Source organism: Sinocyclocheilus anshuiensis, unplaced genomic scaffold, assembly GCF_001515605.1.
Source record: "Sinocyclocheilus anshuiensis isolate Anshui unplaced genomic scaffold, SAMN03320099.WGS_v1.1 scaffold2319, whole genome shotgun sequence".
Taxonomy (NCBI): domain Eukaryota; kingdom Metazoa; phylum Chordata; class Actinopteri; order Cypriniformes; family Cyprinidae; genus Sinocyclocheilus; species Sinocyclocheilus anshuiensis.
In genome coordinates, this window is record NW_015539850.1 from 39579 (window position 1) to 63566 (window position 23988).

Genomic DNA, 23988 nt, shown 5'->3' on the forward strand with positions numbered 1-23988 from the left:
AAATTTAAAGTAACTTACAGAAATGTATTAAAATAGCAATTTGTATATGTATAAAAAAAATGTACTCAGAAATTGCTACATTTCAATTTATTACAAAGAAATGAAGTGAAGTGAAGTGACATGATGTGTAGCCAAGTATGGTGTCCCATACTTGGCATTTGTGCTCTGCATTTAACCCATCCAAGTGCACACACACAGCAGTGAGTAGTGAACACACACACACACACGCACACACACGCGAAGCAGTGGGCATGCATTTTTTGTTGTGGCACCCGGGTTCAGTGCCTTGCTCAAGGGTCTCACCTCAGTTGTGGTATTGAAGGAGGAAGAGTCAGACTCTCTAACCATTAGGCCATGACTGCCAAGCAGCATTGAATTAAGCGCAAATTTATAATATATATATATATATACTGTATATATGTGTGTGTGTGTGTGTGTGTGTGTGTGTGTGCATGATATCAATCTTATATTATTACATATAAAACAAAACATGCTGTTTATAGTGTCAAAATGTTTGAGTTATCTATTTCTGATATTTATTTGATTTGTTTGACATTGAAACAAATCCGACATGATTTATGAAGTGTGCAGCCGCGAGCGTTCAGCTTCCACCTTAAAGAAGAGCAGCGAGAGAAAAGCAGCAGAAAGTGTCATTAGCTCCGGCGTACAGTGGAGCCCATTTGTGTCCATTTGCATGCGGCGTCTGGTGCAGCTGAGTGTGGAGACGTGGCGCTGTAATGACCGCCTGTCACAACACTCTGAGGGAGGCCTGCACACACCGCACACCCAAATCAACCCCTGTCAGTCGCGCTGGCAACCTGTAATTCCCCCACACGCTTCCTTCCTGCTCCGCGCGGCTAAATGGCACTCGTGGCGGACTGAATCTGCAAAGTTGTGTTTAATAACACTGAGGAGAGAGTGATATCTGCGGCGGGGCGCTCTGATGGCGGGCTCGCGGGGTTAAGAGGGATTTTGTCATGACTGCTGGAGCGTGTGCTAATCTATTCACTGAAACTCTCCATCTTTTCAGCTAGCAATCGTCAAGGAAACGGAAAACAATTAAGGCCCCTGGCAAATTGTTTAAATGTTTCCACGTTCGCCATTTTCTCTTTTGCTTTTTGAGGCTCAACGCAGCTGTATGTGTGTGTTCGCACGTGCTACGTATACTATTATTACTATATGACTGTTAGCGTTGCCTTACGACGATGAAAATTTGACTGAAGGTCAACGATCCTGCATGAATATTTCAGTTTGGTTTTCCAGTGAAATAATGTCCTCGCATCCTTAAAACAGCTTCTTAAATGCATTCTTAAAACAGGATGAATTTAAGAAGCAAAACTGCGTCAGGTATCAGGACTTGAGAGAATATATCCTGAATTAAGTTTATTTTTTTTATGTACCCCATAGAACCTCACTACTGCTTGAAACAAGGTTTTGAGGTAAGAAAAATAAACCGAATTCAATGTAATCCCATAAAATAACTTATTGTTTTATACCACATTGTTTCTCCCTGTTATTTTAGTATACTTTTTATACATATTTTGAACCAGTTTTTATTTTCATTTTCATTTTAGTTAAAGTTTTAATCATTTTGTTGTTGGTTTTTGTCATTTTAGTAGTTTTTTTTTTCTGTATATGTCTAATTATGTTATATTAATTTATTTCAGTTTTAGTTATTAGTTATTTTGGTACATCAAGTGGTACCAAATTAAAATGAGAAATGTTGCACTGGCAACTAGTTGAAATATTTTTTTTTCATACATTTTATTTTAGTTAAACTTTATTTTAAGTAATAAAAATGTTTAGTTAACCATAAGAACCATGTTCTGCAGTAACTTAGACTGGAAAACAAGACAAAAATACTGAACTGCAATACAATACAGTTCCTTACAGAGGAGAACAAGGCGAGAGAGATTTTGATAAACTTGCTGGATGGTATCAAACAACATTTAACAAAAGAAGTGCATTTTCTATCTCATTTCTCCGATGAGAGTACTTTCCTTTGGCGTAGCCGCACACGTGACCAGTCAGATATTTTCAGCTTAGATGAAAAAGTGAAATGATTTTGAAATTTCATAAAACTTTGCAGTCTTAATGGTGTGTCTAATGGAGTGTCATCACCAGAGTTGGGAAGCTTTAAAAACATTTAAAAACAGCATAGTAGGTGTTTTGTCATGCTACACCACTGCTTAATGGAAAAACAAAAAATGCTAAGTTTCTGCTGAAAAAGTAATACTTTCAGTCACTCCACTATTGGTCATCACAATTAGATGACGTGTATTTCTCTCCGACTGATCTCCAGACTACAGTAGAACGAGTGTCCTGCATGCAAAAGCACTTCACACTGAACATGCGCTGGATTTCCTCTGATGAGATCTGTATGCAAATGAGGGAATATTATTTTTATGTACACTGACTGACTACATGAATTTGCTGAAGATACTGGAACTGATTGGTCATGAGGGTCTGCTTTCTTTCGCCAATGCAGAAGAAACACTATGCTGAAATACTCAGACAGTGTTCCATGCACTTCATTGCTTGCACTCTACAACAAACAAGACAACAGTGTAGTCTGATTCGTCAACAGATGATCTATGAGACGGTTCTTAATAAAACTGGTCAAAATGACCAGAAGAGTGAGCAATTGTTCACAAAAGAAACTCGTTGGTCTACAATTTACTTTTTTTTTAGTGCAAGTTATTAATTTTATATCCAACCAGAAACTGTACAGAAGCGTTATGCTGTACTTATGATTTGTGAGACTTAAGCATTCATTTCTACTTAAATCAGTAGAAATTAAAACATGTTTCCAAATTTGTTCACATATCATAAATCATTTTTTACAATGCAGTTAGGATGCACTTGGTGTTTTCTCAAAAGTTGGTATATGGAACGGCTAAGAGGAATCGTATCCAAATCAGGATCCCCAAATTTCTCAGTTTTCTTCCCTATTGAAGACGCTTTCCAATATTCCGAGTTACAAAGCATAAAGTAAATTCTCTGCAAACGCAGAAACACAGTGGCACGGCAAAAGCGCCGTGTATCATTCCTGATTAATGAATTCATTTGAGCTCAACAGCATGATATCAGCAGGAGCGCACATTGATATTCACCAAAACAACAACAAAAACAGGATTCCTTTGAAATGCCCCCAAAAGACGAAACACAGAAGTTGGCCAAACCTGAGAGAGAAACAGAAGAAATTAGCAGTTGAAGAGCATTTTCACTCTAATTTGTCATCGATGCATAAATCTTGCTGACAGGCAGCAGCGGCGTAATGGCATCGCGTTGGATGGCAAAGCTGTGTAAACTTGCGCAGTTGCAGAAACTGAAAAACTATATGTTGAACATCACCTTATTTGCATAATTTAGCGAAAGCCAATGAGGCAGCACCGAGAGCGCGTGCGGCGGCCGTAAGTGTTTGGAGGGGGGGCAGTAAATGGGTCGCCTATGGGGATTTCTGCGCTCCGTAGGGGTGGGAAATGAGGAATATTTTTCAAACAGCAGGGGGAAAGGTTTTAAAAGCAGAAACACACGCAGAGATAAAGATGTTAATGCCATGGGGTGCGATGCAGGAAAACGCTCAGCGTTGAGAGAAAGAGTGAAACATATCAACTAGGCTGCGTAATTTCAGCATTAAGAGGTCATAATCATGTTTCACTCACGATATTAAAACGGAAGCGCGCGGCCTCTCATGAGAGGACTCAAAAGATAAATAAAGAAGGAAAGATCATCAGGTAGGTTTGGCTAATGGACTGCAGGAATGTGTCGCGGGGAGCCGCGTGCGTGTGTGTGTAAACACTGCGTCACACACACACACACACACCTCATGCTGAATGCAGAAGAGATGCACGCGAGTGTGTGTGTGTGTGTGTTTCTCTTATTGATGTTTGGACTGACTCAAACGCATTTGGGATTTCATGCGCGAGATCTTTTGTTCGTGGAAGGAAGCCGTTCGCTATGTTGTGTTGGTGCTGTGTCATAAACTCCAGCGATTCTAAAAGAAAGCGAACCAAGATGTCAAAGAAAGCGGAAGACGTCCTGGTTGAATGTAACACAACCACTGAAACTCTCATGAGTCAGTAAATCCAGGGGCCAAGAATATATTATCATAATGTGCCAATGGAACCAATTTCATGGCTGTAAATATTTTGCACAATGAAACCATGAAACTGTATTTTTGCATTTTAAACATATTACATTTTAAACAATATAAAAATATTTCTGTATATGTGAGAACAAAATTATTATTATTGCACTGTAAAAATGATTTAATCAGTAAGTCATGGCATCATATGTTTTATCAATTACATTAACTCATTCCCATAAATCTCATAAATTTAACCAATTTCAGCTTCATTTTTTTAAGTCATACGACTCGAGATTCAACTTGATTTTTAAAGTCAGTTTTTTTATTTAAAAAAACTTTGATTTTGTTTGTTTTGGTGGTGAGGAAGTTCTTGGGTAAAAAACAAAATCCATCTCTAGTCATGCATGAGAAACATCTAATGCAAAATTTTCCAATGACATAAAAAACTCATTAGAAGATACAAAAATCATGTCAGGTGTTTTCTTTAGTAGGTCAAATGATCCATTTGACAATTTAACAAATCCCATGTTGCAGCTGCTAATACGTCTGTTTTATTTTCTTGCCAAAGCCAGTTTTTATTCCCAGTTGGTGCTTGGCGAGAGCTAATATTTGACCAAAAAAGAGAAAGTAAAAAAACAAAAAAGGAAACACAGGATGAGAGAAAGAATACAGCCAGAGAAAGAAGGCCAAATAGTTGAAGAGTAGCCTGTAGTGTGGTGGCATTTGGACAAAGCTGCTTTCTAGGCCTCTTCAGAGCAGCACAAAGATTAGAGCAGAATGTGTGTGTGTGTGTGTGAGAGACAAAGATAGAGAGAACGAGAGAGAGATACTGAGGAAGCTGGACGGCCCAGACAACACTTGGCATTCAGACGTCTTTTGAAAGCCAAACACACACATTACACTGAGGAGCAGACGTCCTTCAGTCAGACTCAACACAATGAAGGACGTGAATCAAACACCTTACACGAGCGATGTTTAGGCATCATGTTCAGCTCGGGACATGAGGATGCAATGGCATTCATCCATTAGGAAATCACTTATTAAACACAAACCACAGGAGAATGAAGGTTAATACTGCATGTTCCTCATGAAGGTTTGTCAGCATCATGCTCATAAGAATCACAAAACGCCCCATGCATTTACGTCACATTTCACTCCAAAATCAAAAGACACACACAAAAATAAAATTAATGTAAAAAAGGAAATGAGATTAAAAAATAATAAAGTAACTGCAAACAAAATACTTGGTCACTTAATGTTAACGTGCCGTTGTTACAGCATTCAGAGAGAAACCTTCTGCAGCCACATGGAGGCACTGCCTATTTTTTATTAATTCATTTGTGTGTGTGTATATATATATATATATATATATAAATATTTGCTGTGACATTGAGGGGGTGAGAAGGCATTTTGTCAGTTCTTAAGTGTCTGACAAGTTGAATAAAGTTTAGCATTGCAGCAACACAAGGACGTCAAGGAAAGAGTCAAAGCGAAACCGAGAGAGAGAGGGGGTGATGTGAGTGACATTGCTGCTGACCTCGTGACCTTGACGTCTCCCGGGGGTCACCGTCCCTCAAATGGAGAAAACCGCTGTAGCGAAAGGTTCCTCGGTGACGGGAGGTCATCATGTGTGGAGAGTTTGACTGCCCTCGACACTCCCTCCAGCTGTCAAACGCCAGCAGCTCACTGCGTTTAGTCAAACAGCCACTGAAACAAATGCAGACGGAGTCGTTTAAAGACGGGAGAGAAGTTCGGAAGGACGGACTTAGAGGAAGTGTGGATTGCTTTACTTTTCTATGTCCTATTCTCAAATCAGATGATCAGAGAGACAGAAACAAGATGAAGACAGACTGGCTTTGTTTCAGGACACATGTAATATTTATATCATGTAGTGACCCAGTATAACTGTTTATTGACCTAAAGTATCTAAAATATTCTTAAAATCAAACATTAGATGAAATTTATTCAATTCAGGCTCACTGGGAAAATGTGCCTCTACCATCCTACTTTTTTTTTGCAAAAAATATACCTAAACATACAATTCACTGCAGTTTCCAGCTTAAATACACACTATCGGCAGTAAAACTACAACAACTTTTATTCCTTTTCACACAAATTATGATTACGGGGCAGATTATTAATTATCAATTAATACGTTTTTCACACAGTTCCTTGCACCACAAATTTCATGGCCATAAATATTTGCACAAGCCATGATATTTTATTATTATTATTATTATTATTATTATTTTAAACAGGCCTACTTATATTGTATATATTGTGCAAAATTGTGGGTCGGTAAGGCTTACTTTTGAAATAAATTAATACTTTTATTCAACAAGGATGCATTAAATTGATCAAAAGTGACAGTAAAAACATTTATAATGTTATGAAATATTTCTATTTCAGGTAAATGCTGTTATTTTGAACTTTCTATTCGTCAAAGAATCCTGAAAAATAAAATGTATCACAGTAAAATGATTACATGATTATGTGATAAAAAGTCAAAATACTAGAAAAAGTCACAATTATGACATAAAAACAATTATGACAAAATACTTTTTTTTTTTTTCTCAATCTTGGCTTTTTATGTCTTTTGATGTTTTATCTCACAATTATGACTTAGTATCTCATAATTTCAACTTTTTTACTTTCTCGTCTTGGTTTCAAGATCTCGGCTGACTCCTGTCCATAATTTGACTAGATTCTACAACGTGACGTGACAGATACATTTGGCCCAAAATATCTTGGAGTTTGATGAAACACAGCCTTTGATGTTAAGAGCAAAAGATACAGGATATGTTTTCTCTTCCCTTGGTAGAGTACTTTTTTGCCTACGATTATACGGTTAATTGCAGTTTATTATTTGCATATTTAGCACTGTTTTTCCCTGCAAGCCGTGGATGATGAGGACAGAACAGCGATTTTGCATCGCAGCCTCTCGGTGTCAGACTCAGAGAAATGACTGGAGCTGTCGTGTGATAGTTCAAGTGCCTCTCCGGCGTTTAATAAGAGAGACTCTTTCCTAAACGCATCAACAACAGCGGCCGTATCTCTCACAGCAGGTATCACCGTACCACGGCAACAAATACCTCGTCTGACGCGCATTCACGATCCCCATCTGCTCTCCCAGGTGCTGTTTAGATTCCAGACCCCCGGGGGATGAACGACAAACTTTTTATGCTCCTTTGTAGCGGAGAAAAAACACTCAGTGATCTCTGCCAGTACCACATGTCACATGTAAAATACATCACAATAATGTAGTGGGAGGCCGGATCGCTCTCTCGTTTCTGTTGTCGACTTCAGTGCTGAAGAGACAGAGCGTCTGTGCGAGCGAAGCGGCGTGTTTTCCTCTGGGTTCTTTAAACAAACACCTTGATTTTCATAAAGAGAGCTGAATGATCAGGTCTCTGCTAGTTGGCAATAAATCAATGTACCTGTTTTGTTCTTTACGGCTGGAAGATGAATTGCCCGTTTGATAAAAGATGACTCCTCAAACACCGTGACAATTACCTGCCTTATTCTCATTATGAAGCGGACAGCAGACACCTCACACAGTCACGCATGACAGCGCAGAAACGCCCGTTACACATTAATCACGAGACGCTCACGACCCACCTAGAGCTGCCTGCCTGTAATAGTATTATTATCCTTTCAGATTTGTTATTTTAATATCAAACATGTTTTCATAAAGGTTTATGAAAAACACATTTGAGGCAAAATTGTCAAGTCAAGTCACCTTTATTTGTATAGCGCTTTATACAATACTGGATGTGTCAAAGCAGCTTTACAGTGTTAAACAGGAAAATAGTTTGTCAATAATGCAAGAAGACAACAACAGAGAAATTTTTCCAAAATTGGACTTTATGCATGAAATACACTGCTATTTCTAAGTTTGGGGTCTGTAAAATTGTAGAAAGAAGTATCTTCTGCTCACCCAACCTGCACTGATTTGATAAAAAACACAGTAAAAACTGCAAAAATGTGAAATAATATTACAATTTAAAATAACCTTTTTCTATGTGAATATCATGTAAAATGTAATTGATTTCTGTGATCAAATCTGAATTTTCAGCATCATTACTTCAATCGTCAGTGTCACATGATCTTCAGAAATCATTCTAATATGCTGATTTGCTGCTCAAGAAACATTTCTGATTATTATCAATGTTGAAAACAGTTGTGCTGCACAATATTTTTGTGGAAACCGTGATGCATTTTATTTTTTTAGGATTCACAGATGAATAGTAAGTTCAAAACAACAGCATTTATTTAAAACTAAAATATTTTTGTAATCTTACTACCCCAAACTTTTGAATATTAGTGTATGTAGAAAACTTAGTCTCAAACAAACAAGTCAATTCATTAAACCATGCATTAATTGCTTAAATAAACTGCTGCATTCAATTCAAAGTGACAGTGTTCATACAGTAAGAATAATTTACACAGAAATCTGTTTTATGAATGAGGCCCATTGTTTCTAAATCAGATGAATGTCTGCTTCAGTACCAGATTTATCATCAAACATAACTGCATGACTGTTTTCAAACAGGTTTCCAGTTTGGAAGACACATCCCACATCTGCCATTGGTTAGTCAAACAGATAGTCCCGCCCCTAAACTCAAATCATTGGATGAATCAAAAGTTGACATGTCGGGCTGCTCAAACAAACTGGGCTGCGTTTCTCAAAAGTATCGTAAGCTAAGTTGATCGTAGAGACCATTGTTAGCAATGAGTCTATGATCTACTTACGATGCCTATTATGGTAAATTTCTGTGTGTTTGTGAAATATGGACTCCTCGACATGCGATCCACACAACTGTATTATTCTTTAGTTCACACACTCACAAACACACACAGAAGGAAATCTCAGTAGCGTCTGTATGAACTAAACTAAAGTAACTTCCACTAAACTCAAAATGACTTTGAACGACAAAATGACGTGAACATTATTACATTTATTTATTATCAAGTTTAAAGTGCATCTTTTTCCTCATTTTCCATAACCATCACGAGAGACGGTAAGAGACAGAGAGGAGGAGATGGGCAGATGGATGTATGGATGGCGCAGATGTAATCACATGTGATTGAGATCAGCGCTTTTGAGTTAAGAGAGTCTGAGAGTCATCTGCTTATTCCATTTCTGATCTGTGCTACAGACATAATGAACAATCATATTTGGCTCCCAAGCAACGTAATAAGCAGCACTTAAGATGGACAACATATTTATTTATTATCATGAATGTGTCCAAGGCAGACTGAGTCAATCTCCCAGGCTTCCGTCTGATAAACTACAGAGGAATCACCACAGGCACCAAAGCCTTTTCACTTTACAAGAGCTGCTTTTTATGATCTACTTCATCTTAAATGGATAAATGGAGAAAAAGATGGACAAAAAAGCTATAGAAATTATAACAATCATTGTTTCCAGTCTGATAGATAGCAGCTAAGTTCCCAAGGCTTTCCAGTAAAACCAACTGAACACGGGACTGAGAAACAGCAAGGCTTTAAATTGCCTTAGTTCTGTCATTCTCATCGATGTATTTCTGTGGTGATGTGATGTTGTGTTTTGGTGGTAATGTGATGCATGCTGGTGTTTTAATGGTGTAACAGTGTGATGGTGAGATACTTTGATGTTGTTTAATGGTATTATGATGGTATTGTGATATTGTACTGGTGCTGTGGTGTATGATTGTGATATTGATGATATGGTAATGTGGTAATGGTGATCTGGTTTTGTAATTGTGATAGTGTTATGTGGTGATAATGCTGGGATCGTGTGATAGTGATTGGATAACATGGTGATGTTATGAGGTTATTGTGATAGTGTATTGGTGATGTAATTTATGGTGCTGTGGTGTATGATTGTGCTGTGATATTGACGGTGTTTTGTAATTGTGATGGAATCATGATGGAATGTGATGGTGTTAAGTGGTGATAATGTTGGTATCTTGTGATAGTGATACTTACACTGTAAACTCTCCACAATATATGACTCTCAGAGCTTCTTCCATACATATTTAGTGATCAAGAGCAAACAAACAATAAAAAACATACATATTAAAGAATGGAAAATTTTGATTTAGTAGTGGAGAGAAACACACACACACACACACACACACACACACACACACAGAGAGAGAGAGAGAGAGAGTAAGGGTTCTGATGTTACTTTCATGAAAATTAAGCACAAATACACCATTAAGTGTAATTTACTGCAATGCACCATTAATGTTTGAGTTTCAATTATTATTCTCAATGGTGATTTTCATTACTGTAATAAAGTAGCTTTTAATTGTATTACAATTTTTTTTTTAAAAACCTGCAATACAATGATTGTTTTTAAAATTAAATTAAAAGCAGCAACAAATTCTATAATGATGCATACATACTTAACCCATTAAATGTTCTGAAAAATCTTAATGGTCATTTTTATGCACAGTTTTATTTCTGATGATTATGGGGTAAAATATGACCAGGACATGTTCTTGATATGTTTTTTTTTTTTCTTGAAGAGACAGAGCTTGTGTTATTTATCTGGATTTTTTTTTTAAACAATAGTAGTCTATGTTAAATCCTTATTTAGTCAGCTCAGTAAACGTGTGTGTGTGTGTGTGTGTGTGTGTGTGTTCAGGCTCCTGTATTGATTGTGGTATGACAGTAGATGGTGTTGTGGTTTCCTGTCCTCTTCAACCATAAAAACATCTTTTTCATTTTTTCTTTTCAAATCATTTTTTTTAATAACCAAAAAAATTGGCCTATATAAGAATGTTCAGTATTCTTATAGTCTTATAGAAACTTCACAAATAATTATTTACTTACCACTGACATAAATGCTGTGAATTTTCATTTTTCATCTTCAAAATACAAACAACTTTACTGCTTTTGCTACACAAACAGTGGACATGCATGCATGAATATTATAGTGTTAGTTTATGCACACCTTATTGCAAATCCATAGCCATAATAAGACACGGAAAACGGTCTCATCTCTGCGTCACCTCCCCGGCCGTGTGGATTTAATGCAGCGTTTAAGGCCGCACACTCAAGCGTTTTTCTGAGAGACTGATAAATGGTGGAATCTGAACGTGGTGTTGGAGGGGAATGCAGATATTAAAAATTTGGTCAAGAATCTAATTAGCCGGCAGTAATTAAACAGTCTAGCTGAGGGTCATTAATCTCTCGCGTGGACCTTTGATGTTTTGCATACTGTCCCACCATCATTCATAAAATTCATAATGCGTTCCTTTGTGTTGTTTTATCATCGTTGTTTTTTTGTAAGCGCACAGAGCAAGTGTCAACACATCACACGAGTTCGCCGCAGCTCATTTACTCTCTGCCCAATAACTAGCCCACACCGCAACCTCTGCACGAACCGCCGCGCTGCACGTGTGTGTGTGTGTGTGTGTGTGTGCAGACACGGCCTGTCAGCAAATGCAAGGGGAGAAAATACAATGTTGTGTGGCCATTGTGTCCCAGTAATTACATTTCTTACAATCAGTCTATCGCAAATCAGTCATGCTGTAAATATTAGAGAGACGTGTGTGTGTGTGTGTGTGTGTGTGTGTGTGGGAAGACAGCAAAGTAATTTCTAGAATCATCATCATCCCCATGTCTTGATCCGAACAACACCACTGATACCTCCACTTCACACTTTTTGATGGCCACTCTAGGATTACCGCGGTACATGTGTGTGTGTGTGTGTGTGTGTGTGAGAGTGAAGGCTGCATTAATTTACTGTTATCTTAATGAGCTGGGCTGTAATATGTACATGCACCGGTGTAAGTGCTCAGCTGAAGAGATACTGTACCGTAATGTAGCCGCACATCTCTGAGCTTAATTGTTTAATACATCGTCTCCTGTATTAAGGGTTAACATTACACATTAAAATCACTGCTGACTCTTGATGGCTACTGACAACACGTCAATGCAACTCTATGTGAGAGAGTTTCCATCAGCGCTGAGATGCACAAAAAATTCAAATATACGATGGCTGATCTACTTGGATCCCAGTGACTGACTGGCTTCTGTTTATGAATTCACTTTCTTAAATTAATTTCAGCCCTGAAAATGTGGATATTTCACCACTTTTCTGTGAAATAATGAAGTTAGTGTATGGTGAAATCAACTCAATCTGATATCAGACACTCGCTGCTTCACTACAGTTGATGGATGACTGTTAATGACCTCAGGTGAATATCAAATGGTGAGTGTTATTAGATAAATAGCGGCTGATAATGATGACAGACCTGATTATCTAGACTAGAAAGGATGATCCTAAGTGACATGAATGAATAAGTGAATAGGTACATATGAAGCAGGTGCTATCCGATCTGCTCAAAAACATAACCATTGTTTACTCCCAAACACTGAACTGTTTATCAATGATTAATTATATGTTGCTAGTCATTTAGATCATGGTCGCTCAGTGAGACCGCCGGTTCAATCTGAGCTGAAGAGGAATAGTTCAGCCAAAAATGAAAATTCAGTGAAGATCTATTCACCCTCAGGCAGCTTTAGTCTTCTCCAGATGTTAACTGATGGACTGGAGTGCTGTGGATTACGTGTGGATTATTGTGATGTTTTTATCAGCTGTTTGGACTCTCATTCTGACGGCACCCATTCACTGCAGAGCATCCATTGCTGAGCAAGTGATGTGATGCTGCATTTCTCCAAACCTGATGAAGAAACAAACTCATCTACATCTTGGATGGCCTGAGAATGAGCACACTTTTTTATTTTTGGGTGAACTATTACTTTAATGGACTCTGAACACTCAGTCCACCTGATTAGCATGTTTCTGTGTTCGCATCAGTCCAGGAGGAAACTGAAATAGATATATTTCAGAAAGTGCTGTTAAATGTGTGCAAAGAAAAATTCTGGATTACTCCCTGAATTTGAAGGCTGGTAGGAAGGAAGATTTTAACCCAAATCCTGCTCCAAAATATGTCAAAGAATATGTGTAATTCATTCTCACAGCCACAGGACAACCTCCATCTTCTAAGAATGCTCCCACTAAGTAAAAAAAAAACCAAAAACGTTATTTCTGAATGTTCTCAAAATTATTATTTTTTTGGTTATGTGAATGTGAGAGACAACATTAAAGTAACGTTACATTTGATCATTTTACAAACATTATGGGAATGTTACTTTTGGGAATTCTAAATTCTAAATAGTAACATTAAAAAAAACATTCAAAGAATGATGTATAATGGTTTTGTGCTGATGTTTTGAGAACATTATTAACAGTCAGATATTACTGGAATAATGTTTGTACATAACTTTGAGAGAACTTTGCCTGAACGTTCGGAGAATGTTCCCTGTAAGCTGTGTAGTTCCATTCTAGTTAGGATGCTGTCTTTAAAGTGCACTGATGAGATCTTATTTAGCCAATAGCTTACACTGATTAAAATACCCCCCCAAAAAAATCTTATTATATAAAATAGACATTAAATAACAATATTATACTAGTTCTTAAATAATTGAAATAATTAATTTGATTTAAATAATTAGAATATTCAATTAAAAAAAACACCTCACAGTTGACAATCTGACACACATAACCTGCTCAATGGTTTGATCATTGGGTGCATTTTATTCTCCACATTTTAATAATTGGAATTACCACTGAACTCTTGCTTTCTGTAAAACTCAAATCTCTACCACATTATTGCAGCAAAGTGAGTCACAAACACCCCATTTATTCTCAATATTTCCAGTCTCTCTCCGATAAGAGGCGCGGACTGAAGATGCTCTGAATAGGACCTGAACTCAAACACACACGCGTGTGAATCTGTCACGGGCCGCAGTGTAAAGTGCTTTAGGCTGCTATTGAATCAGAGACAGAGTGCCGCGGCTCGGACTCCACCGATAAACCAGCCGCTGTAAAACACCATTATACTCATGTTCCTCTGATTTTAGCATGTGAATGGGGAATCAGGCCGGTCAGGAGACGGAGGCCAACAAAACGCAGCCTAACAGGCCTTAAACAGAACCAGCGACTGTGAGAGAGCAGAATTATAGAGTCTCAAACCCATTTTACACAGGAATGAGGATTACTGTGTCTGCTCTCCAGAAGAAAATAGCATGTGAAGATACAGTGCAACACACGAGAAACCGCAGTATAGTGCTAGAAGGATTTCTTATTCCTATTTTATATGTTTATGCCTTTTAATTATACTTACATTCAAATTGCAATTCTGCATTCTGGAATTGTGATTTAAAAATAATTTTCAATTCGATTCTGAATGAAACACAACACTGATTCTAAATGCAATAAGCCACCAGTGCTATTTAGTTTTAGTAAACGACAATAACCCTGTCCTACACAGCAGAAACACAAATTAATTTATCACCGTCTAAGATTAAATATAGCATTTTCTGGTTAGTGAGCTATACGCCGTATTTGTATTTACAGCTTATGACACTCATAATGTTCGGTAAACACTCACGACTTGTTCAGATGTTGTTTGTTGGTTTAAACCAGCACTGGCTGAAATCTCACAGGACACAATATGACACAAAATATATCACCAGTTCATATAGGAACTGGTCTAGCCTAGTTTCTTAAAGCAATGAATATTATATAGTATATCAGTGTTTTACTTTTATTTTTTTGGCGCAATATATAACTATATTATAGCTAGGGCTGCACGATTAATCGAATGCGATTGTCATGCGCATTTTGTTTAAAAAGCCGGTTCTGTAATCAGCAGTAAATCATCATCACGTGCTTTCAGATGGAGCAGCATTTACTACACATAGCCGTAGTTCTGACAAGTTACGCAAAAAAAATCGCATTTTATTGCGCGATTCTGAAATCGAAGAAATCGTTCACGATAATGACAGCTGTTTGCGTAGCTTCTCAGTGAACTACGGCTCTGTGTAGTAAATGCTGCTCCATCTGAAAGCATGTGAAAATACCTTAATATAATTATAGTTTTAATATTATAGTTTTTATTAATATTTTGAATTAGTTATATTTTATATTGTACATTTTCATTGTAATTAAAAATGTAGTAATTTTGTTGTGTTTTTGTATATATATATTTTTATTGAATCTTCTGTTTATTCAGCTGCAGCGATTTGGAGTTTCAGCGCGAGAGCGCCCTCTGGCCTTTGGATGGAGATTTACTGCTGATCACAGAACCGTGCTTCATTGAAAGATACGCATGACAATCGCAGCTTCTGTCGAATCGTGATCTCGATTCCATTTCGATTTATAGTGCAGCCCTAATTATAGCCCAGTTCTTTTTTTTTTTTTAAGTTGGATATATAAGTATGTCCAACTTTATCTGCATACTGTACATACACTGACGTGATATTCACTATATAGAAAACCTCAACTGCCTGATTGCTTGTATGGTTGTAAAACTATATTATATTGTAAACTATATTATGCCCCAGCTCTAATCTGCTAAATGAGACTATAAGACATGATGATTTTAAGATATTGTTAACATCAACATCATGGTTTTCTGTAAAGCTGAATGTAAATATATAAATTAATTTGACTTGACTTTGAATTTAAATCTTTTAGGCTTTAGATGGTTTATTGTAAAATCTGAAAGCAGAAAATTCATCTGACACCTCCAGGTTCACTAATATCCTACTTCATATCACCATATTGTTGCATGCCAGTGTGTTTTGGGTCTGATTACATGTGCATTCGGTATGGGAGGTGTTTTGCTTTGCTTTTCTCGATGAATTTTCACAAGTCCTGGTGTCACAGAGTCTCTGCACCTTCAGCCTCACGATCACCGCTGCCAATATTTCCGCTCTCAAATTCATTAGCATTGGGTGATTAGCAGAATATTTTGGCCTCAAATATGAATCCAAACTTATTACATATTTAATCCAATCAGCGGCTCTGATACATTCTGCTCTAAGCAGCCATTACATGCCTGATTTCAGGTGACTGCAAAGCTAAACTTGGTCAAGGGGCTTGTAACACGCCACATGTTTGAGCCGTACACGAGACAAAACGACACTTAGAGGGTCTTTTGGAAAGAAACAGACAAAGAAAGCGGTGTAACGAGGGTAACGTTCAGACGGCTGCGGTGTCAGCCTGTGTTTGTTCTAATAGGATTTGGGGAAGGTTTAGCGTTAAGGTCTGCTGTGGGCCGCTGGGAATCGATGCTTTTAAAGAGAAGCTTTAAACCTCTTGAAAGAGCTCAGCCCTGGAGGTGACAGAGAGCAAACGGCCCCTGTGTGGGCTAGAATGGGATGTTTTCCTGAGAGCCCAGGGGCCCGGGGCCGCACATACCTACAGGAGCATGTGATTGGCCGCTCGTGATCCAAACATGACAGTCAGACCTGAATATATTTGCATAGATACAGTGCGAGAGGTCTGCGGGCGACTCTTACGGCCTGACTTCTGTCTGTCTGTGTCTGAACCGCGCTGACCGCAGCTGTGCATCTCACAGACCATCCAAACACAAACATATACTTTATTACACTGCATACATTTCGTCAGGTGGTGCTCAGGATTCAGTTGCATTGAGCGTGCTTGTTATTTTTTTCCATTGAAATATTATAGCTTATTTATTTCTTAATATACAAGGCATTTCAATAAGTTAACAAAATAAAATATTTCTAATTGATAAAAATATCGAGGCCACTAAACCATTTATATTTACACTTATGCATTTGGCAAGGTTATTATATTTAACTATAACTACAAAAAAAAAATAAAAAATCATTCTTGACTTATATTGACTTATATTCTTGACTTATAATATAATAGGCGTTAACTGAAATAAAGTATTAAAAACCTATATTAATTTGATTTCAGCCAGATGCAAAGGAAACATTTATCCTTTTCATTTAGTTTAACTTGATGTACTAAAATAACTAGAACTAAAACTGAAAAAAAACCTATATGTACATATTTAAATAATAATAATACAAACAATTACAAAAACACACAACAAAGTTACTAAAACTTTAACTGAAATAAATAAATAAATAATAAACAAATACTGAAAAAATAAAAACTGTGATAGTATTTCAGTGATACTAAAAGACACTTTTATCCAAAGCAACTTAAATTCAAGGTATACATTTTATCAGTTCTTGTTGTCCCTGAGAATCGAACCCATGACCTTGGTTTTGTTAGCCACATGATCTACTGCTTGAGTTACAAGAATGCTTCAGTAAGTACAGAATAACCCAGCCTAATTTCTGGAAGTGCACAGCTTGCAATGATGCATGATGTTATTATTATAATATAAAACATATCTTCACATGCATTTCCTGAAAATCCTCAAATCTTAATGCATCCTTGGCAAACAGATGCATGTGCGTTTTAAATCTTGGAATTAAAAGCGAAAAAATGAAAAGAAAATCAAGCAAATTATCATTACCTAGCAGTGCTATATTGCAAATTACATGATGACAATTGTAGTTGGTAACATAATCGATTGCTTTACACATTTTAGATTACTTTCTGATTACATTTGACCTAACCGAAACATTGAAAATGTGTCAGAGAGCAATCCATAAAGCAATGCATTTCATCTATGGCATGTTTTCTCATTCGGCTCAAAAAGAGAAACTTGCTGGACAAGATAGATAAAGTTAGTTTAACATATTTTATATATATATATCTACACGAACATGGTTTAATAACACAGACATCCGAAGGAAACTCTATCGCCCCCTTGAGTACAGTAACACATGCGTGCAATGCAATGATGTACTTGACTGCGCAGTCACGGCTAAAGAGTGAAATAAACTACAGTGACTTGCAGTTAATAATGTTTACATGATACCTGCCTCAGCCTGAGCAAACTGACAGGTGTGATTGAACTCACTATAAACACGTCAAGATCACTTTCACATAAACGACACCCTTCGCCGCTGAGATTGCATGATTGCCTAAACCGAGCGTCTGCGTCCCATATGGACCCGAAGAGTCAGTGGTTTACAGCAGCCTTTCAAAGATGGTCTTTTGTGTACAGCTCTCCACATTTTTCAAAAGACTTTCAATTACTTGCTTTCCCAGCGCAGTGTAAATATTTTGTGAGGCAGTCGGTTAGAGCCAGCGCCCGAAGCCAAGACCTTTTAATTTGATACAATGTGCTTTATTAACAGACAGAGGGAGAGCGCGAGCGCTGCGTTTGCGGACTCTCTCAGAGCGCCACAAAGACCTCGACGCCACCGATTGTCACGAGGCCCTTCTGAGAGAGCGAGAGACTTGTTTATCAATTACTGCGAGATCAGAGCGGTTCTGAAGAGCCACAGCGTGATTTATCTTCCCTTCAAAGCCTCTTCTGTTCCGTCTCGCAGAGAAGTAAGGAAAGGTTTATGTAAACAGATACAGAAATAGGCCGAGGTTCAGCAGCCCTTTCTCTTCCCGGTCGCCCTTCTCTTCTCCAGCGTTTGAAACGAGAAGCCCTCCAGGCTTGTGTACTCTCTGAATAAGTCCGTGTTTTGACAAACCAAGGTGAAACCGTGTAACGATGCGTTCTCAGTTATGGTTTTCTTTCTCTCTCTGTGTGTGTCAGCGAAGGTTTGATGTGCGCAGCCTCGTCCTGGATAATGGTCTACCAGGGGACCGTTGTCATCACTGTCAATAGAGCGGCCGGAGGGATACATGCGCCTCTACCTTTGTAGCTACTGTTCCCTCATCTGCCGTCTTTCTTCGCTCGCTCTTTCATTCTCGGTCTTGTGTCGGTTGGATCCGTGTCAGGCAGGTCACTTTATTTCAGTGTGATGTGTCCTGATAACAACGGCGTGTGTAATCAAAATATTCTGACAGATTCTCTCTCTTTCTGAACTCTCTCTCTCTCTCTCTGTGTGTGTGTGGGCTCAAATCTCTCGCTTGTTTTTTTCTTCATTTATATCTTCTCAATGTCAAACGAAGCCTTGAAGAGGACTGATATTTTTTCATGTACACGCTTTAACTAGATTCTGTGTCTTTGATATAATTACGCTCCTGAGGGTTGAAGCGGACCCTGTTTGTGCTTCTCGCCGCTTTGTAGAGCGATCAGAACTTTTCACGTGTCAAAAGCTCTTTCAAGCTTCATGGCACCTTGCTAAGAGACATGAAACGCTGCAAAAACAAAATCCATATAAAACAGCAGAACACGAAGTCCAACTGGAGCAAAGAGAGACAAGAAAAAACATCATTAGCTTAATTTTATGCTTTGGATATAGAGAGATAAACAGTCTATCTATCTATCTATCTATCTATCTATCTATCTATCTATCTATCTATCTATCTATCTATCCATCCATCCATCATATATCTATCTTATCTATCCATCCATCCATCATATATCTATCTATCTATCTATCCATCCATCCATCCATCCATCCATCATATATCTATCTATCTATCCATCCATCCATCATATATCTATCTATCTATCTATCTATCTATCTATCCATCATCAGTTGGACTAATGAACTTTAGTATTTGGCAGAAGAATTATGATGATAATTAATACTAATAAAGGTAATTTATTGAGCATTATCATGTTGATGTTGTTTAATAAACTTGTTTTCCAGTGATTTTAACATGTTTATGGGTTGTTCTTAGTCACAATGCAAAGTGGATTAAAATGAGTGTAAAATCACTGTAACGTCTGAAATACGAACAGCCTTCAGGCTCATTCTGCTCACGCTCTCGCTCCACAAGTGATCTGATTTAATGAACTGCTCTGAAAAGGAAAGGAGTTTTTTCTTCTCTTCAGGTATAGCTGGAGGCAGGAGTCTTTCTCAGTTACAGGTGTAAAAGATGAAATGAGCAGGTGCAATGACATTACACACACACGAATCAATTACAGGAGCCACATCAAACCTTTTAGGGATAATTAAAGGTGTCTCGGAAAAGGATTTTTCTGCAATTCTGTTAATGTATTCATTTGAACTGTATGTTATGGTAGTGTGATCTCATTCATGTTCGCAGTTCTGTATGTGTACGTAAATGTGCACATTCATTCGCAATGTACAATAAAAATATACTGACAGCATCTAAAACATAAACTTTACATTTGTTTATTTGTACAAGCAACTGAATTTCTTGAGAACTCATATAAGTACAAGTTGCTGATTTCATATGAATTTGCAAGTTCTGACTCATGAAAAACTTCATCAGAGACCTTTTTAAAGGCAAATTTATTTAAAATTAAAATCCATATGTGATTGAAAATGTTTAACTCTTTGAATTGAAGGCAGAATCGGCCAATTTTAAATTAATTAATAAAACGATGGAAAATGAAACCAGATTGACCATTTCATTGTTGAAAAGCATCCAAAAATTACATAGAAAAAAGGGTGTAGTATTTATAGTATTTACTTTGAAAATGTACACTTTCACAAATAATTAAAAAGAAACAGCAAGTAACACTGAATTAAACATTACATTTTGAAGTAGACTAAACTGATATTTTATTGTAAAACTTATTAGAATGATCTTCAAAAAAACTATTTAATGTAATCAGTGTAATTTTCACAGTGTATATGCAAATCATTTGATTTGTATTTTAAATTTCAAATAAAAAAAACTGCAATTGATTTGAGAATTTTCATTTTTAACAAATGTGAACAAGAAATTGCAAATATATTTCTTCTTTTTTTTAAGTTATTTTTTTCTCAATCCTAATACAAGAATGGTGATACAGTTCAAACAGCGCAGTTAAATTTTTTTGCCCTGTTATTTAACGCTAACATTGAATCAATCACATTTATTATAAATGCATTGAAATCAACCCATGAATTTGTGATTGAACCTCAAGTGCTTTCTATTAACATTTGTCTTTAAAGTTGCACATCAGTAAATTGGTTAATGTTTTAGACGTCAATATCCGTGTCTATCAAAATGAGTCACACTTAACGTTTGAATACCTACTGAAAAAATAAATAAATAAAAAGAATGAATGAAAGCTATTTTAACATCCTTCTCTTCTTTTGTTGGCTGAATGTGGTGAGCTGTATTTATGGTCCATTTAAAGGAGGGGTGAGAAATGGAAAACACTGAAATGTGAATGTAGGTGACAGACGGCCGTGGCCGCGGTGGCACTAATAGCGCGATGGCAGCCTGCTAATAGAGCTAAAATATGACGTATTCACTTTAACTGAAACCTTGCTGTCAGATTAGCCGTGACTCCACACAACCTCCTCTATTAATGTGACACTCGCAACTAATGCATTCCTGTGGAGGAGAAGATAAAGGCTGAGGAACAGTGTGAGAGAAATGGAGCGTTCGCTGAGCTGAGCCGTAGCACGTTAACCTGTTTGTGGAAATCAGCTCTGCGTGGCTTTTGTTGGGTTTTATTTATGTGAAATCACACGGCCGTGAGTGTCGTTGAGAGAGAGGCTTGTCTTTGTTCCTCGCATCTTAAAGTCTCTGTGTAAATGCATTTGCACACGCAAACACACACACACACACACACACACACACACAAACACACACACACACACACCATTATTTCTACAGTCTTATTGTAAGAGTTGCTACCAACAACAACAATGAAAAAAGCAGAATGAAAGTCTGTGAGTCTTAGTCGCTTCGCTCAGTGTGTGTGTGTGTGTGTGTGTGTGTGTGTGTGTGTGTAGAGAAGAGAAGTTGAGTGGTGTGTGACTTCAAAGCAGCTTCTCAGAGCAATTTCTCTCTCTCTGTGTGTGTGTGTGTGTATCTGCGTGTGTGTGTGTGTTTGTGTGAGAGTGTGTGTGTGTGTGTGTGTGTGACTTCAAAGCAGCTTCTCAGAGCAATTTCTCTCTCTCTCTCTGTGTGTGTGTGTGTGTGCAGATAAAATGCTGTGAATGCAGATCTGACTGTTTGAGGCTATTAGGAAAATTAGGAAAAAGGAAAAAAAAAACTGAGCAGGAAAATTAGAAACATCTGACAGCAGTTTTTGACTTTTTAATTCAATTCAATTCACATGTATTTATACAGCGCTTTTCACAAAACATTCAGAAAATGAATGTTTCTACATTACACATTTTTAAGGCTTTTGATGCTTTGAAATGATCAGATACACACTTGGATTTATCTTACAGAAAAGTATCTGATGAAAAGCGATTAATGAGCCTCATTCATGAAACTTTTGTAAATGCAGAGTAATTTGTGCATAAAATGGACCTTCATGAAAACTCTTCTCCAGATGCTTCATAAACATCTGATTTGATAGTTCAGTGTGAATATATTAATGAATTCCAATCATTTGTTAATAGGGCTTCTGCACATTCATTAATAATTAGCATAATCCCACCCATGAATTGCACTCTAAGGAAAGTCCATAAAAATAAGTTTCAATGTACTTGAATATTTGAATTGCACTTTACATTGTGTTGTGTTTCAGGAAATGCTTGTGAATTATCAATAATGTCCTAGCAGAAAATTACCAGCACCTTTTATGTTTTTCTTCAGATTTTCTTCTCATATGTGAACGCTGTGAGATCTTCTCAGGTCTGTCTCCAGAAATTTGCATAAATGCAAAAGAGACTAATTGGCCATATGCTAACAAAAATGATTTAATTAAAGACAAACATTAGTGGTGCTCAGAATAATAGTTGGACTACGTGGCTGGTTTCAATCTTTTTTTGTGTCAATGAAACCTTTTTTAACATTTAACTAACTGGTTAACGAATGACTTTCGTTATTATGTATTATATTATCATATAATTGTGTTATTATATATCAAAATGCAGTGCCATCAGTTTGCCTAAAAGAACACAGGTGTACATTTTTCGTACCGTGTAACATTTTTATAAATTAGAAATCAGAAAGAGCTTTATTGCCAAGTATGTTTACACACACACACACACACACACAAGGAATTCGTCTTGGTGACAGGAATCAGAAAATTAGAATTTTGAATTTTGAACAGAATTTTGAAAATTATTAATGATTTCATCCTGAAAAATGCACCCTGTTTGTGTTTCATGAATGTATAGCTGTTTTAGTGAGGTTTGATCATAATGATCTCATCTTCTGCAGTATTAAGAAGTGCTGTTTAATTATCAGCCATAGTTTACAAATGCACTAATTCTAATGAAAGAAATGCAAATATTTATTTTCTGTATATATTATTATTTTTTTCTTCTTAAAGTCCTTCTGTTCCTGTACTAATGCTGATCTGATTACATTTTAAGGCTCTACATTCACTAATAAATGCTAATTTAATTCACTCATTATACACACACTGAATTAAAGACCCAGAGCTCTCTCTAACACTCTTTCTCATACACAAATTGTAATATTAGAAGTATCATGAGCAGTTCTGGAGTAAAAACCGACCCGGACCTGCTGCGTTTAACCAAAAAACAGCCGAATCTCAGAGAATCTCAGAGAAACGCTCCAGCAACATGAAGCTTCTTGGAGTTTCTAGAGGAGTTGCTATAAAATGACAGCTGGGTCTGTTATTGATTAGTGACAACTATAATATCTGGACCGTGAAAGAATAAACAGAAGATGATGAACTGAAGTTCTAGTAATAAAAATAATCATTCTTTCCTTCCAAAGCCAACAGCGACATTATGGATTTAAAATAAGGACAGAAATGTTTAGGAGACCAGATTCCAGATCGATATTATCCATTAAAGCTTAATCTTCAATGTGCTCAGTAACTCAAGCAGATTTCTCCTGCATCTCTGAAGAAAGAGTGAAGTGAGGGAAGTGTGCGTGTGGCAGATGTGTCCAGATGTGCCGTGTGATGGAGTCAGCGGGCTCTCTGATAAATTCTGAGCGTCAGCACCTGTTTAACCTGCGGTTCCTCCTGAGCACACGGAGCCATTAGAGCCCATTAGAGCACATATGTTCAGCTCGGATCCACAGGAGCGTCTCACACGAATACATATGAGAAACACTTCACCTTTACTCAGAAAAACAGCTCTAAAAACAACGTCAAATCATATGCAAATCTATATGGCCTGTGTGGTGGAGCCCGGGA